This window comes from Neophocaena asiaeorientalis, unplaced genomic scaffold (assembly GCF_003031525.2).
Source record: "Neophocaena asiaeorientalis asiaeorientalis breed wild unplaced genomic scaffold, Neophocaena_asiaeorientalis_V1.1 scaffold1, whole genome shotgun sequence".
Lineage (NCBI taxonomy): Eukaryota > Metazoa > Chordata > Mammalia > Artiodactyla > Phocoenidae > Neophocaena > Neophocaena asiaeorientalis.
Genome location: NW_020171981.1, coordinates 4,459,392 through 4,474,070, shown reverse-complemented (window position 1 = coordinate 4,474,070; position 14,679 = coordinate 4,459,392). Strand labels below are relative to the sequence as shown.

Sequence of the window (14,679 nt, the reverse complement as noted above, 5' to 3'; positions counted from 1 at the left end):
CGCCCTCATTGGTTAACATCCTCGAGTCCTCCTTTCTTATTGGTCTTCCGCAGCTTCTTCCTCTCTCTCCACAGGAGCTTCGTGGCAGTTCCCGCCTCCGTGCGGGTAAAGGCGGGGTTTTCCTCCGAGATCTGGCTTCCGATTGGCCGATCCCTGAAGGGCTCGATCACAGAGTCGGCTTGACTCAGAGGTTCTATAACCTCCCGCACAAAATGGCGGCCAAGGTGGAAAGCAGCAGAAAAAGGCGTGGGAGAGATGACCGGCCGCCTTACACAGACAGACACATGACCTTGGACCTTAGCCTTCATTCGAGCGCTCGGGCCCTGAGGCGCGTTGCATGTTGGGATTTGTAGTCGGGTCAGAGGCCCTAAGGGCGGCTGAGATCCCGCGAGACGTTTCTCCCCAGGCTGGGAGAGCCAATGCCTTTGCAGCAACTCCCGCCCTAGTGTTTTGTGGGAGTCTTGCTTCCGCCGAGAGGCGTAAAGGCTACCTGCCTCCATGTAAGTTCTCTAGTGGGTGAGCGCAACTTTGTGGGCTTCTGCCAGTGTTGAGCAGTCATGAGCTAGCAACCAGTAGTTTGTTTGCTTGTTTTTTTAAAGTATTTTTGTATTGTTAAAAACAACATTCCAAGGACAAAACGCGTAACACCCTGATAAACAAGCAAAGGATGGGAAACAGGCAGAAGAAATATAAATTGAAGGGAAGAATCTTAAACTATAAAAAGAAATAGAAGTTTAAACGCAACTTTTCTCACTAAATCAAAAAGCAGAGTTCTTTTTACTAATGTGAGCCAGGCATTTCTGTACTGCTGGTGAGAAGTATGAATTAGAACTTTTCTTGAAAGTGATTTGGTAATGTTTGTTGAAAGGTTTTGAATGGTCCATCCTCTTTGACTCAGAAATTCTCGAGGAATTGAGAGCCTTTAAACTCTCTATCCTCTTTGACCCAGGAATATCACTCATAGAAATCGGTCTTGAAGAAAAAAATCAGAAATGCAAAGATTCCCTTCAAAGGATGTACATTGCAGAATTTGTTGAAATTGGAAACAAGTAAATGGTAAACGTTAAATAAATTGTGATGTTTTCACTTGATGAAATAAGCAGACACTGTAAATTTCCTTCCTTCCTCCCCCCTTTTTTTTTTCAGCTTAAGTAATAAAAATTTATTAAGAATTCCTGGGATGGTGGTTGTGGCTTCCCAACCTCAAGAGAGGAGCAACCAACACTAGGAAATCACTGAGAAATCACACAGCCCCAACACCCCTGGCCAACATAGGGAGGAAAGTCATTCCCCTGAAAATGGGTCAGTTCTCATTATTCCAAGAAGTGTTGGGAGGACAGATGCTGAGGGGACCATCACATGTTGCTGGGGGCAGGGTGGGCGTGTGCTGGACCCCGAACTGGCTCCTGAAAAACCAGGGGAGAAACAGATCCACTTCTTCTCTGGGGGCCGAGTTCTGGGTCACCAGGCTCATTTCTTACCCTTGATGAGGTTGTCACTTCCCTGGGTGTAGGGAAGTGACCTACACTTCATGTTGTAGGTTCAGCACAAGGCTGTCAGCAGTGAGATAGATACGATTCTGTGACGTGGCGATTGTCTTGGAGATGTTCTCTGCTGCCCAGATCTTGTGCAGTTTTGATGTAGCCTGGGTTCTTGCTCAGTGCTTCTCCGAGGTGAGCACGGTGGGTTCAACAAGACCAAGTCTCAATCCCTGACCCCACCCTTACTACCCCCCTCTCCCCAGCCATCCTCTGGGCTCTCAGATCCAAGGTTGCATTAAGGTGGCTCGTGCTTAGCCCTACTTTGGTCCCTACCTGTGAACCCTCCCTGTGGGCAGCTGCCAGGAACAGGAGGCAGCATCAGAAATTGAGGCAAGGCCTGTAAAACCATGTTTCTGGTTTTATGTTTTATACTGAGAACATTTTCATGATGTAAGACAAATTTTGAAGATTTAAAAGCAGAGCTGTATAGCATTGTGAAAAAAATGGAAAAAAGATTAAAAAAATAAAACAATAGTTAATCCAGTATGGTATAATAAAGTTGATTTATATTTTTATGAGTATGTGTTAGTTTTTTTTTTTTTGGTTGTGTTGGGTCTTCGTTGCTGGGCAGGCAGGCTTTCTCTTGGCTTCTTATTGTGGTGGCTTGGCTTGTTGCGGAGCATGGGCTCTAGGCGTGCGGGATTCAGTAGTTGTGGCTCACAGGCTCTAGAGCGCAGGCTCAGTAGTTGTGGTGCATGGGCTTAGTTGCTCTGTGGCATGTAGGATCTTCCCGGACCATGGCTCGAACCCGTGTCCCCTGCATTGGCAGGCGGTTTCTTAACCACTGCGCCGCCAGGGAAGTCCCTGTATAAGATTTATAATAGCAATATATTAACAATTATGCTAATCTGGAAAGTCTGAACTTTGGACTCTTAGAAAAAATACTTTAAGATTGAGATTTAAGGTATCCTGCAAGAATGGTACAATGGAAAGAATGTGGAGTTTTGAAATCACACAGACTTGAGTTCCTATCATGGCTCTATCATATAACTAGGTATGTCTGTCTCCGAGCAGATTACCACATCTCTTTTGGCTTTAGTGTAATAAGGTACCATTTACCATACGGCAAGCATTGGATTAGGTGGATTCACCTGTTATATGATTTAAGCTTGACAACAGCCTTTTTTTTTTTTGCGGTACGCGGGCCTGTCACTGTTGTGGCTTCTCCCGTTGTGGAGCATGGGCTCCGGACACTCAGGCTCAGCAGCCATGGCTCACGGACCCAGCCGCTCCGCGGCATGTGGGATTTTCCCGGACAGGGGCACGAACCCGTGTCCCCTGCATCGGCAGGCAGACTCTCAACCACTGCGCCACCAGGGAAGCCCAACAACAGCCTTTTAAGTGGATATTATTATCCCTATTTTACAGATTACCCCCATGTTACAGAGCATCTTTTTTCCAGTTTGGAATATTTGGTAAGAAGTCAGTATGTGGACCCAGGTCGGTCTGGGTCCAAAGTGCTTAACCATCAGCTCTTGAGTCTCCCTAAAACTGGGGAACCTGTAAAACAGGGTTAATACTACTTACCTTATAGAAATGTGAGGTAAAATAAATGCCAGGCCTAGGTTGGTGTTTGGTGAATAGTCCCTGTCTGTTACTACTCTAGGACAAGTTATATTTTCGTGTGGAAATCCCTAACTTTGTCTACATGTTTTAATTTTTTTTTTCACTTCCAGATTTGTCACATAGCTCTACTCATAGCTTAACTTCAACATTGTCAAGTTTATCCTGTGACCTGCTGGGAATCAGGTATTTCAGTGCCATGTTTAGGACATGAATTTTGGAGTTAAATAAGCAGGATTCAAATCCTGGCAATGCCACTTACTGCTGTGTGATTTGGGGCAAGGCTCTTAACCTCTCTAGTGCTCTGTCATCATCTATAAAAAGGAGATACCCCTTTTTCAACAGAATTGTTATGAGTAAATGAGATAGTACATGTAGAGGTGCTCCTTTAATTATTGAAGTAAAAAGTACTGGTAAACCAGGAGAGGCTGTAGGAAGTGGAAGGAGGTTGGGAAACCTCAAACCCAGACCTGACATCTTGGGGGTTGTACTAGCTGGCTTGGAGGAGGCCCAAAAACTTCTGTGGGAACTCTGAGAGGATTCCTGAGTAGGCAAAAAAGCTTTTTTCTTATGGTTACAAAATGATTTATTAGAGATATATTTTCTTATTGAATTATAGTTGACTTATAATGTCGTGTTAGTTTCAGGTGTACAGCACAGTGATTTGGTTATATATATATTCTTTTTCAGATTCTTTTCTCCTATAGATTATTACAAAATATTGGGTATAGTTCCCTGTGCTATACAGTAGGTCCTTGTTGGTTATCTATTTTGGTGTGTATATGTTAATCCCAAACTCCTAGTTATCCCTCCTCCCTACTTTACCCTTTGGTAACCATAAGTTTGTTTTCTATCTGTGGGTCTCTTTATGCTTTGTAAATAAGTTCATTTGTATGGCAAAAAAGCTTTTGATGAAGGTGGCAAAGGGCAAACTTGTGGATAATAATACCAGCAGGTCCCTCTTTCCAAAGGCATTTCTGACTCCTCAAATCTACCTCTTCCACCCAGAGTCTTATCTCAGATCGTCTTGCTTTTCCTCTTGCTTTTCACTCTTCCTTTAGGAATTCAGTTCAACAAACATTTTTGATCACTTGACAGCTCCAAGCAGTGTACTTGGTGCTGGGGGAACACAGATGAATAGAACCAGTTTCCACACTAAGGAAACTCAGTTAACAAGAAAATAAATAGGCAAATAAATACTAAGAACTAGTATCTTAAGGAGCACTACAAGAAAACTTCCTGCAAAGTATAGAGAAGGGAGGTGGAGAGAACCAAGGAAGAACTTTTTGGAAAAAAAAATTCTGGGCTGAGATTTGAGGATAAACATATGTTAGCTAGATATATCAAGGGAGAGAGTGAGAATGGATGAAGATATTCCAGGCAGAGTGAATGAGATGTAGAAACCCAGGAGAGTTGGTGTGGCCAATTTTAGACCAATCAGTCATGGCCATGGGACAGCAGAAATATGACTGCTATATTCCATTTCTGGCAATATGGCCAGACTAAGTATTCTGAAAATCCTCCTGCCACAACACCTAAAAATGCTACATAAATATAGCACACATATTTTAAAACGCATAGCCTTGTTTTTGTCAGCTAAAATAAAATATATTCTATATTATATCCAAATTACCAACTTCCCACAGTCTGAAAATAATATCTCCTCTGCCAAATGACCCAGGTGGTGATGATATATTCTGTAACAACAATAGTAACAAGTATAAAGGGAGGGTTTTTTTGGGTGGGGGGAGCTTTTGGCATAGATGATTCATGGTGATAAATCCTAGCTTTTAAATGCATAGCTGAGCTCACAAGAAAGTAACGAGAGTCCCTAAGGACCCAAAAGAAAGAGAGAACATAAAATTAGAGCAGTAAACATGTAATATTAAACTGAAACTGCCATGACTGGGAATATAGTGGGATAGGGAAAGGGGTATCAGCCGCAGCAATTAAGTGGCTTGGCTTTTAATCGCCCATGGGGACAGAAGGATTTGGGGTCTGTATAAAATAAGGAGTTAAAATTGAAATTTGCGGATAAACCTAAGATCCTCAAAAGGCTACACCCTTTGAAGGGTGGACTTCAAATGTTCACTACCATCCACAGGGAGGTAACAATGAAGCTTGTGTGCCTATTCCTGGCTCTCAGTGGGAAAAGAAAAACAAACAAACAAACAAACAAAAACTTTCCTGAGAATTTATAGTGACAGGACTATATGTTGGGATTTGGATTCAAATCTATACCCTGGGTCCAGGAATGTCCAGGCTAAGGAACTGATATTGAAAGCTGTTCTAGACAGGGGATGTCCCTGGGATGAAACAATGTCAAACTCCTCTGGACCCATGCAGGATTCTCACAATAACTGAAACATAATCTCCATAAAGAAACAATCCACAATGAGCGAGGATCAGCAAACATAACAAACAGCAAGAATTTCAGATAACACAATATTCAGATTACAACTCAACTATAAAAGAGGCAGTAAAGTGTAGTGATTAAGAATGTGGACTTTAAACCCAGACTGCCAGGCATTCTAGTCAAGGCATTCTACTTACTATCCAGGTGATCTTGGGCAAGTTGACTAAGTTCTCTGTGCCTCCACTTCCTTATACAGGGTTGTTATGAGGATTAAATGAATTAATATTTATAAAGTACCTAGAACAGTGCTTGGCACATAGTGTCACAGAGCATTTGTTATTATTTAAAACTAAGTATGTTTACAATGATTAGGGACATAAGAAAAAATCAAGATGGTATAAAAAAGAACTTGCAGATTTGAAAAAGAAATAAATGGGGGGCGAGAGGGATAAATTAGGAGTTTGGGATTAACATATACACACTACAATATATATAAAATAGGTAACCAACAAAGACCTACTACTGTATAGCATTGTACACCTGAAACTAACACAACACTGTAAATCAACTATACTTCAGTAAAAAGCAAAAATAAGTAAATAAATAATAAAAAAGAAATGAATTAAACAAAAAATGAAAAATATAGTACTTGAAGTTAAGAAAAAACTTAATGGATAGGTTAAACAAAAGATTAATGAGAGCTGAAGGAAAAGTCAGCAAACTGGAAACAGGTCTGAGAAAATTATTCCTATTGAAGCACAAAGAAATAAAAGATCAAAAATATGAAAAGGAGGTTAAGGGCCATGGAGGGCAAAATGAGAGCTAACATCCACCTAATTAGAATATTAGAAGGAGAGAACAGAGAGAATGGGAAATAATAAATATTGAAATATAATGGTTGAGACGTTTACAGACTGATAAAAAACATGAGTCCTATAGTTTAGAAATCTCAACCAATCCCAAGTAGGATAGCTATAAAAAAAGAAAAATCCCATTTCCCATTTTAGTCAAACTACAGACCACTCTACAAAGAGAAGATATTAAAAGTTACCACAAAGAAAAACAATTTGTCTACAATAGAAAGTTTCACTGAGAAGGTAATATTTGAAAAAGTCTTGAAAGAGGGGCAATAAGGTATGAGGATATCTGGGGGAAACATATTCCAGGCAGAAAGAACAGCAAGTGCTGTGGCAGAAGAATGATTAACACATTCTAGGAGTAGAAATAGACCAGTTTGAATAGAGAGGAGGGAGCAAGAAGGAGTATCACTGGAGATGTAATGAGAGAGATACTGGTGGTGGGAGAGGAGGTCTTGTAAATGTTAGCTTTGTAAGAATTTTGACTTTTACTCTGAATGAAATGGTGACTCATTAGAGGGTTTTGAGTAGAGGAGTGACATAGTCTGACTTCTGTTTTAAAAGGGTAATTCTGAGAAAACAGTACTGACCAGGATAGGCAGGGACCCCAGTTGGAGGTTATTGTAATAATCTAGATGAGAGATGATGTGGCTTGGACCAGTGGAAGTGGTAAGAAATCATAGGATTCTGGTTTTATTTTAAAAGTAGAGACAACAATTGCTATTAATGGATGATGAGAATGAGAGAATGAGAGCAATTAAGAATGACTCCAAGGTTTCTACCTTAAAAAGCTGGAATAATGGAGTTGGCATTAACTGAGATAAGGTTTGACTATGTTTAGAGCAGGATATTTTTGGGAAAGTGGGATTAGGATTTCAATTTTACCATATTAAGTTTGAGGTGACTGTTACACATTCAAGTGAGGACAAAAAGTAGGCATTTGAATATATGAGTCTGGGGTCCAGGAGAAGTCTGGGCTTGAAATATGTATTTGGAAGTCATCAGTAAGTAGTTAGCAATTATCACACCTAGACACGTCAGAGCCAAACTGTAAAAAGACAAAGACAAAGAGAGAAACTTCAAAGCAGCAAGAGAAAAATGACTGATCATGGACAAAGGAATCCTCAATAAGATTAACAGCTGATTTCTTACCATAAAGTATGGAGGCCAGAAGGTAGTGGGATGACATATTCAAAGTGCTGAGAGATCCAGTGGTTAGGATTCTGTGCTTTCACTGCCAAGGTGTAGATTCAGTCCCTGGTCGGGGAACTAAGACCTCACAAGCTGCGTGGCATGGCCAAAACAAACAAAGAAACAAACCCTGTTAGCCAGGAATTCTATATATAGCAAAAATATCCTTCAGAAAGCATAGAAGGGGGGCTTTCCTGGTGACGCAGTGGTTGAGAGTCCGCCTGCCGATGCAGGGGACACGGGTTCGTGCCCCGGTCTGGGAAGATCCCACATGCTGCAAAGTGGCTGGGCCCGTGAGCCATGGCCGCTGAGCCTGCACGTTCGCAGACTGTGCTCTGCAATGAGAGAGGCCACAACAGTGAGAGGCCCGCGTACCACACACACACACACACACACACAAAAACCATAGAAAAAATTAAGACATTCCCAGATAAAGACTGAGAAAATTCACTACTAGCAGAATTGCCTACAAGAAATACTAAAGGGAGTCCTTCAGGTTGAAATGATAGGAAACTAGACAGTAATTCAAATCCACATGAAGAAATAAAGAGCATTAGCAAAAGTAAATACACAAGTAAATGTAAAAGTATTTTTTAAATTAATTAATTAATTATATTTATTTATTTACGGCTGCGTTGGGTCTTTGTTGCTGCGTGTGGGCTTTCTCTAGCTGCGGAGAGCGGGGGCTACTCTTTGTTGTGGTGTGCGGGCTTCTCATTGCGGTGGCTTCTCTTGTTGTAGAGCACGGGCTCTAGGCGCGTGGGCTTCAGTGTTGTGGCACGTGGGCTCAGTGGTTGTGGCTTGCAGGCTCAGTAGTTGTGGCACGTGGGCTCAGTAGTTGTGGCTTGCGGGCTCTAGAGCGCAGGCTCAGTAGTTGTGGCGCATGGGCTTAGTTGCTCCATGGCATGTGGGATCTTCCCGGACTAGGGCTCCAACCCATGTCCTCTGCATTAGCAGGCAGATTCTTAACCACTGCACCACCAGGGAACTCCCATAAATGTATTTTTGTTTGTAACTCTTTTCCTCTTTTACCTGATTTAAAAGACAATTACATAAAGCAATAATTATAAAGTTGTGTTAATGGGGTTTATAATATCTAAAGGGAAATTTGTATGATAATAATAGTACAAAGGAGGGGGAGGGAATTAGGCTATACTGGAGTAAAGTTTTTGTATGTTATTGAAATTAGGTCAGTATTAATCTGAACTACATTATTTTAAGCTAAGATGTTAATTGTAATCTCCAGGACAACCATTAAGAAAATAACCTTAAAAAATACTGTAAAAGAGACAAGAGAATTCAGATGACATACTAGAAATATCTATATGATGCAAAAGAAGAAATTCACAAATATGTGGAAATTAGAAAATAAACTCCTAGAAAACCAGTGGGTCAAAGAAGAAACCACAATGGAAATTAGAAACTACTTTGAGATGAATGAAAATGAAAACACAATGTACCAAACTTTATAGGATGCAGCTAAAGCTGTGCTTAGAGGTAAATTTATAGCTGTAAGCACCTATATTAAAAAATAAGGAAGATCTCAAATCAATAACCCAATCTTCCACCTTAAGAAACTAGAAAAAGAAGGGAAAACTAAATCCAGAGCAAGCAGAAGAAAGGAAATAATAAAGATAGTGTGGAAATAAAGGAAATAGAGAATAGATAAAAATATCAACAAAACTAAAGATTGATTCTTTGGAAAGATTAACAAACCTTCAGGTAGGCTAACCAAGAAAAACAGAAGATAAATTGCTAAAATCAGGGGTGAAAAAGGAAATGTCAGCACTGACCTTACAGAAATAAAATGGATTATAAGGGAATACTGTGAACAATTATATGCCAACACATTAGATAACTTAGATGACATGGACAAATTCTTAGACACAAACTATTATAACTGACTCAAGAAGAAACAGAAAATCTGAGCAGACTTATAACAAGTAAAGGGACTGAATTAGTAATAAAAAAAAAAATCCCCAAAGGAAAGCTGAGTGCCAAGATGGCTTCACTAGTGAATTCTACCAAACATTTTTAAAGTTTTTATTTATTTGTTTGTTTGTTTGTTTGTTTAGGCTGCATTGGGTCTTCGTTGCTGAGCGCAGGCTTTCTCTAGTTGCGGCGAGTGGGGGCTACTCTTCACTGTGCTCGCAGGCTTCTCATTGCGGTGGCTTCTCTTGTTGCGGAGCATGGGATCTAGGCACGTGGGCTTCAGTAGTTGTGGCACGCAGACTCCGTAGTTGTGGCTCGCGGGCTCTAGAGTGCAGGCTCAGTAGTTGTGGCACATGGGCTTCGTTGCTCCGCGGCATGTGGGATCTTCCTGGAGCAGGGATTGAACCCGTGTCCCCTGCATTGGCAGGCGGATTCTTAACCATGGCGCCACCAGGGAAGTCCCTCTACCAAACATTTAATGAAAAACTAACATCAGTCCTTAACAAACTCTTACAAAAGATAGAAGAGAAGGGAACACTTCTCAGCTCACTCTATGAGACCTGTATTATCCTGATACCCAAACCAGATATTAACATCACAAGAAAAGAAAACTACAGACCAATATCTTTTATGAACATGATTCAAGGGCCCTCAACAAAATACTATCAAACCAAATGCAGCAACATATAAAAAGGATTATATGTCATGACTGAATGGGAATGTAAGGTTGGTTTAACATACAAAACCACTTAATGCAACACAGCATATTAATAGAATAAAGAACTACATGACCATCTCAATAGATATAGAAAAAGCATTTGACAAAATCCAACATCCTTTCATGATGAAAATATTTAGTAATCTAGGAATAGAAGGGAACTTCCTCAACTTGACAAAAGATATCTATTAAAAACCCACAACTAGGACTTCCCTGGTGGTGCAGTGGTTAAGAATCCGCCTGCCAATGCAGGGGACACGGGTTTGATCCCTGGTCTGGAAAGATCCCACATGTCATGGAGCAACTAAGCCTGTGCACCACAACTACTGAGCCTGTGCTCTAGAGCCTGCAAGCCACAACTACTGAGCCTGCGCACCTAGAGCCTATGCTCCGTGACAAGAGAAGCCACTGCAGTGAGAAGCCCACGCACCGTAACGAAGAGTAGCCCCCACTTGCCGCAACTAGAGAAAGCCTGTGCAAAGCAATGAAGACCCAATGCAGCCAAATAAATAAATAAAATTTAATAAAAATTTTTTTAAAAAAGAAAGATCTTGGCCTATTTATTTTAATAAAAACCCCACAGCTAACATACTTAATAGTGAAAGACTGGATGCTTTCCCCTAAGATCAGGAACAAGACAAAGATTTCTGCTTTACTGCTTCTATTCAACATTCTATGGGAAGGTCTAGCCAATGTACAGAAATTAGAAATGAAAAAGAAAGAAAAGATATCCATATTAGAAAAGAAGTAAAACTATATTTGCAGATGACATAATCTTGTATATAGAAATTCCTAAGAAATTCCCCCAAATCTATTAGAACTAATAAGTTCAATAGTGTGGCAGAGCCCAAGATCAATACATGAAAATCAATTGTATTTCCATACACTAGCAGTGAACAACCAGAAATTAAATTAAGAAAACAATTTTAATCACCTGAAACTAACACACATTATAAATCAACTATATTCTAATAAAAATCTTTAAAAGAAAAAAATTTTATTTACAATAGCACCAAAAAGAATAAAATGATCAGGAATAAATTTAGCAAAATAAGTATAAGACTTGTACACTAAAAAGTACAAATATTATTGAAAGAAATTAAAGAAGACATCCCAGGTTCCTGGGCTGGAAGACTTACATTTTTAAAATGACAATATTCCTCAAGTTGATCTACAGATTCAATGCAATCTCTATCAAAATCTCAGCTGGCTTTTTTTTTGCAGAAATTGAAGAGCTGATGCTAAAATTTATGTGAAAATTCAAGGTTCCCAGAACAGCATAAAGAATCTTGAAAAAGAAGAACAAAATTTGAGGACTCATATCTCCCAATTTCAAAACTTTTACAGTAAAAAAAAAGAGAAAAGCCCAACCGCAGCAACTCAGCCAAAAAACAAAACTGCAATGAACTACAACTTTACACTCACTGTGATGGCTATACTCAAGAAGACAAATAATAAGGAGTGTTGGTGAAGATGTGGAGAAAACAGGGCCCTCATGCACTGTCGGTAGAAACAACATGGTGCAGCCACTTTGGAAAATAGTTTGGCATTTTCTGAAAACACAGAATTGTCATATGACCTAGCAATTCCAGTTTAGGTATACACCCAGAAATGAAAGAGAAATCAAAATGTATGTCCATAGAAAAACTTGTACACAAATGTTCATAGCAACTTTATAGCCCCAAACTGGAAACAACCCACATTTCCATCAACTGATGAATGGATAAATGAAATGTGGCATATCCATACAATGGAATATTATTTGGTCATAAAAAGGAATGAAATACTGATAAATTTTACAACATGGATGAACCTTGAAAACATTGTTCTGGGACTTCCCTGTTGGAGTGGTTAAGAATCTGCCTTCCAATGCAGGGGACATAGGTTCGATCCCTGGTTGGGGAACTAGGATCCCACATGCCATGGGGCAGCGAACCCATGCACCACAACTAGAGAGAACCCCACGCACCGCAACTAGAGAAGACTGTGAGCTGCAATGAGGATCCCGCGTGCCGCAGCAAAGATCCCGCATGCTGCAACTAAGACCCAACACAGCCAAATAAATAAATATTAAAAAACAAAACAAAACGTTATGCTTAGTGACAGAAGCCAGGCACAAAAAGCCACATATTATGTGACTCTGTTTATATGGAATTTGTCCAGAGACAGAATCTGTAGTGGTTGCCAGGTGCTGGAGGGAAGAAGGTGTGACTGCTAAAGGGTATGAGGTTTCTTTCAGAGTGATGAAAATGTTCGAAACTTTTTGTGGTGCTGATTGCACAACTCCGTGAATAAACTAAAACCTTTGTACACTTCAAATGGGTGAATTGCATAGTAATTGAATTATGAAAAATTTTAAAGAGATTTAAAAATATATATTTTAGGTTGCACAACAATGTGAATGTACTTAATGGTACTGATTTGTACATTTTAAAATGATTAAAATGGTAAACTTTGTTATGTACATTTTATTTATTTATTTTTTTTGCGGTACGCGGGCCTCTCACTGTTGTGGCCTCTCCCGTTGCGGAGCACAGGCTCCGGACGCGCAGGCTCAGCGGCCATGGCTCACGGGCCCAGCTGCTCCGCGGCATGTGGGATCTTCCCGGACCGGGGCACGAACCCACGTCCCCTGCATCGCAGACGGACTCTCAACCACTGCGCCGCCAGGGAAGCCCTGTTATGTACATTTTACCACAATTTTTAAAATATGTGTAAAAATTAAACAAAAATTGTGTATCAAAACACACACACACTACAATATGGAGGAAAATACATCCAAGTGATATGTAAATACTATTAAAATTTTTTTTAATTGAAATATAGTTGATTTACAATGTTCTGTTAGTTTCAGGTGATGTAAATACGTTTGTTTTCTTTTTTTTTTTTTTGGCTGCGAGGCATGTGGGATCTTAGTTCCCCTGCAGTGGAAGCGCGGAGTCTTAACCACTGGACCGCCAGGGAAGTCCCCAAGGTGACGTAAATACATTTTAATGGCATTTCACAACTCCTAAATAGAGAACCTAATAATCTGAAAAATACATTTGTTAACAATGGTTGCCTCTGGGTTTTTAGTTTATAAGTAACAATGCCTCAATTAATCTTTTTCTTTTTTGAATTTTTAATTGTATATAATGAATATATATTACATTTACTTTGAAAAATCAAATATATAAATTAACAATAAAAACATACCTTTCGGTTAAAGTTGAAAAAAGAATGAGTGTAGATAGAGAAGTCCAATCTTAAGAGGTCAGGGAAATGAGGGGAACTAGCAAAGGAGTCTGAGAAGGAATGGCTCAGGAAGTAGGAGGATAATTAGGCAAAGTGGTGTCTTGAAAGTAAAATGAAGAAAATGTTTCAAGGAGAGAGTGATCAACTGTCTCAACTGCTGCTGACAGGCGGATCAGTGAGAACTAGGCTTTATTTCTGGGTGGAGCAACCTGGAGGTCATTGGTCAACTTAACAAGGAAAGTTTTGTAGATTGGTGGGAGTGAAAGATGATTAGAGTGGGTTTGAGAACAGACTTATTTGTCATAATTTTAAATGACTGTTTAACTAAAACTTACTTTGAGGGACTTCCTTGGTGGCCCACTGGTGAAGGCTCTGTGCTTCCACTGCAGGGGGTGCAGGTTTGATCCCTGGTTGGGGAACTAAGATCCTGCATGCTGTGAGGCATGGCCTAAAACAAACAAACAAACAAACAGTTACTTTGAAAATTGGTAATTAAAGGAAAATAAACAAGCATTTGTCTTGCCTTTCCAGTAGGAACTGTATTTTGGGATAATCAAACAGATTCAGTTGATAAAGAAAAACTTTCCTGGGCTTCCCTGGTGGCACAGCGGTTGAGAATCTGCCTGCCAATGCAGGGGACACGGGTTCGAGCCCTGTTCCTCTGGGAAGATCCCACATGCCGCGGAGCGCCTAAGCCCGTGCGCCACAACTACTGAGCCCATGCACGACAACTACTGAAGCCCGCGTGCCTAGAGCCTGTGCTCCTTAACAAGAGAAGCCACCGCAGTGAGAAGCCGGGGTAACACTTCTCAACAACAAAGAGTAGCTCCCACTTGCCGCAACCAGAGAAAGCCCACGGGCAGCAACGAAGACCCAACACAGCCAAAAATAAATAAATTAAATAAATAAATAAATAAAATAAAGTGTATACATCTAATAACATGCATATAAAGTGAACATTGACATAATTATAAGGGGAAATTCAGAAATTCAGCATCATTTTGGGAGATAATGCATCTCTGTCGGTAACTGACAGATCTACAGACCAATAATGAACCAGGATATAGAAGATTTGAATGACACAATTAACTCCCTTCATTAAGTGAGCTTATATAGAACTCTGCACTCAGCAGTTAAAGAGTACACATTCTTTTCAAGCACACATGGAACACTTATTGACCACTTACTAAATAACAAAACAAACTTCAGTAAATACCAAAGAATCAGTGTCACACAGACCACATTCTCCGACCACAATGTAATTAAATGAGAAATCAAAACATTACA

General features: G+C 40.1%; 1 non-coding gene across 1 annotated transcript; it reads right to left on the bottom strand.

The window, feature by feature from the left end:
* Nucleotides 1–1,757: 1,757 nt before the first annotated feature.
* Nucleotides 1,758–2,043, bottom strand: LOC112400607 (small nucleolar RNA U89). Its single transcript, XR_003003436.1, has one exon. It is a non-coding gene; the product is annotated as a small nucleolar RNA U89 (small nucleolar RNA).
* Nucleotides 2,044–14,679: the final 12,636 nt, after the last annotated feature.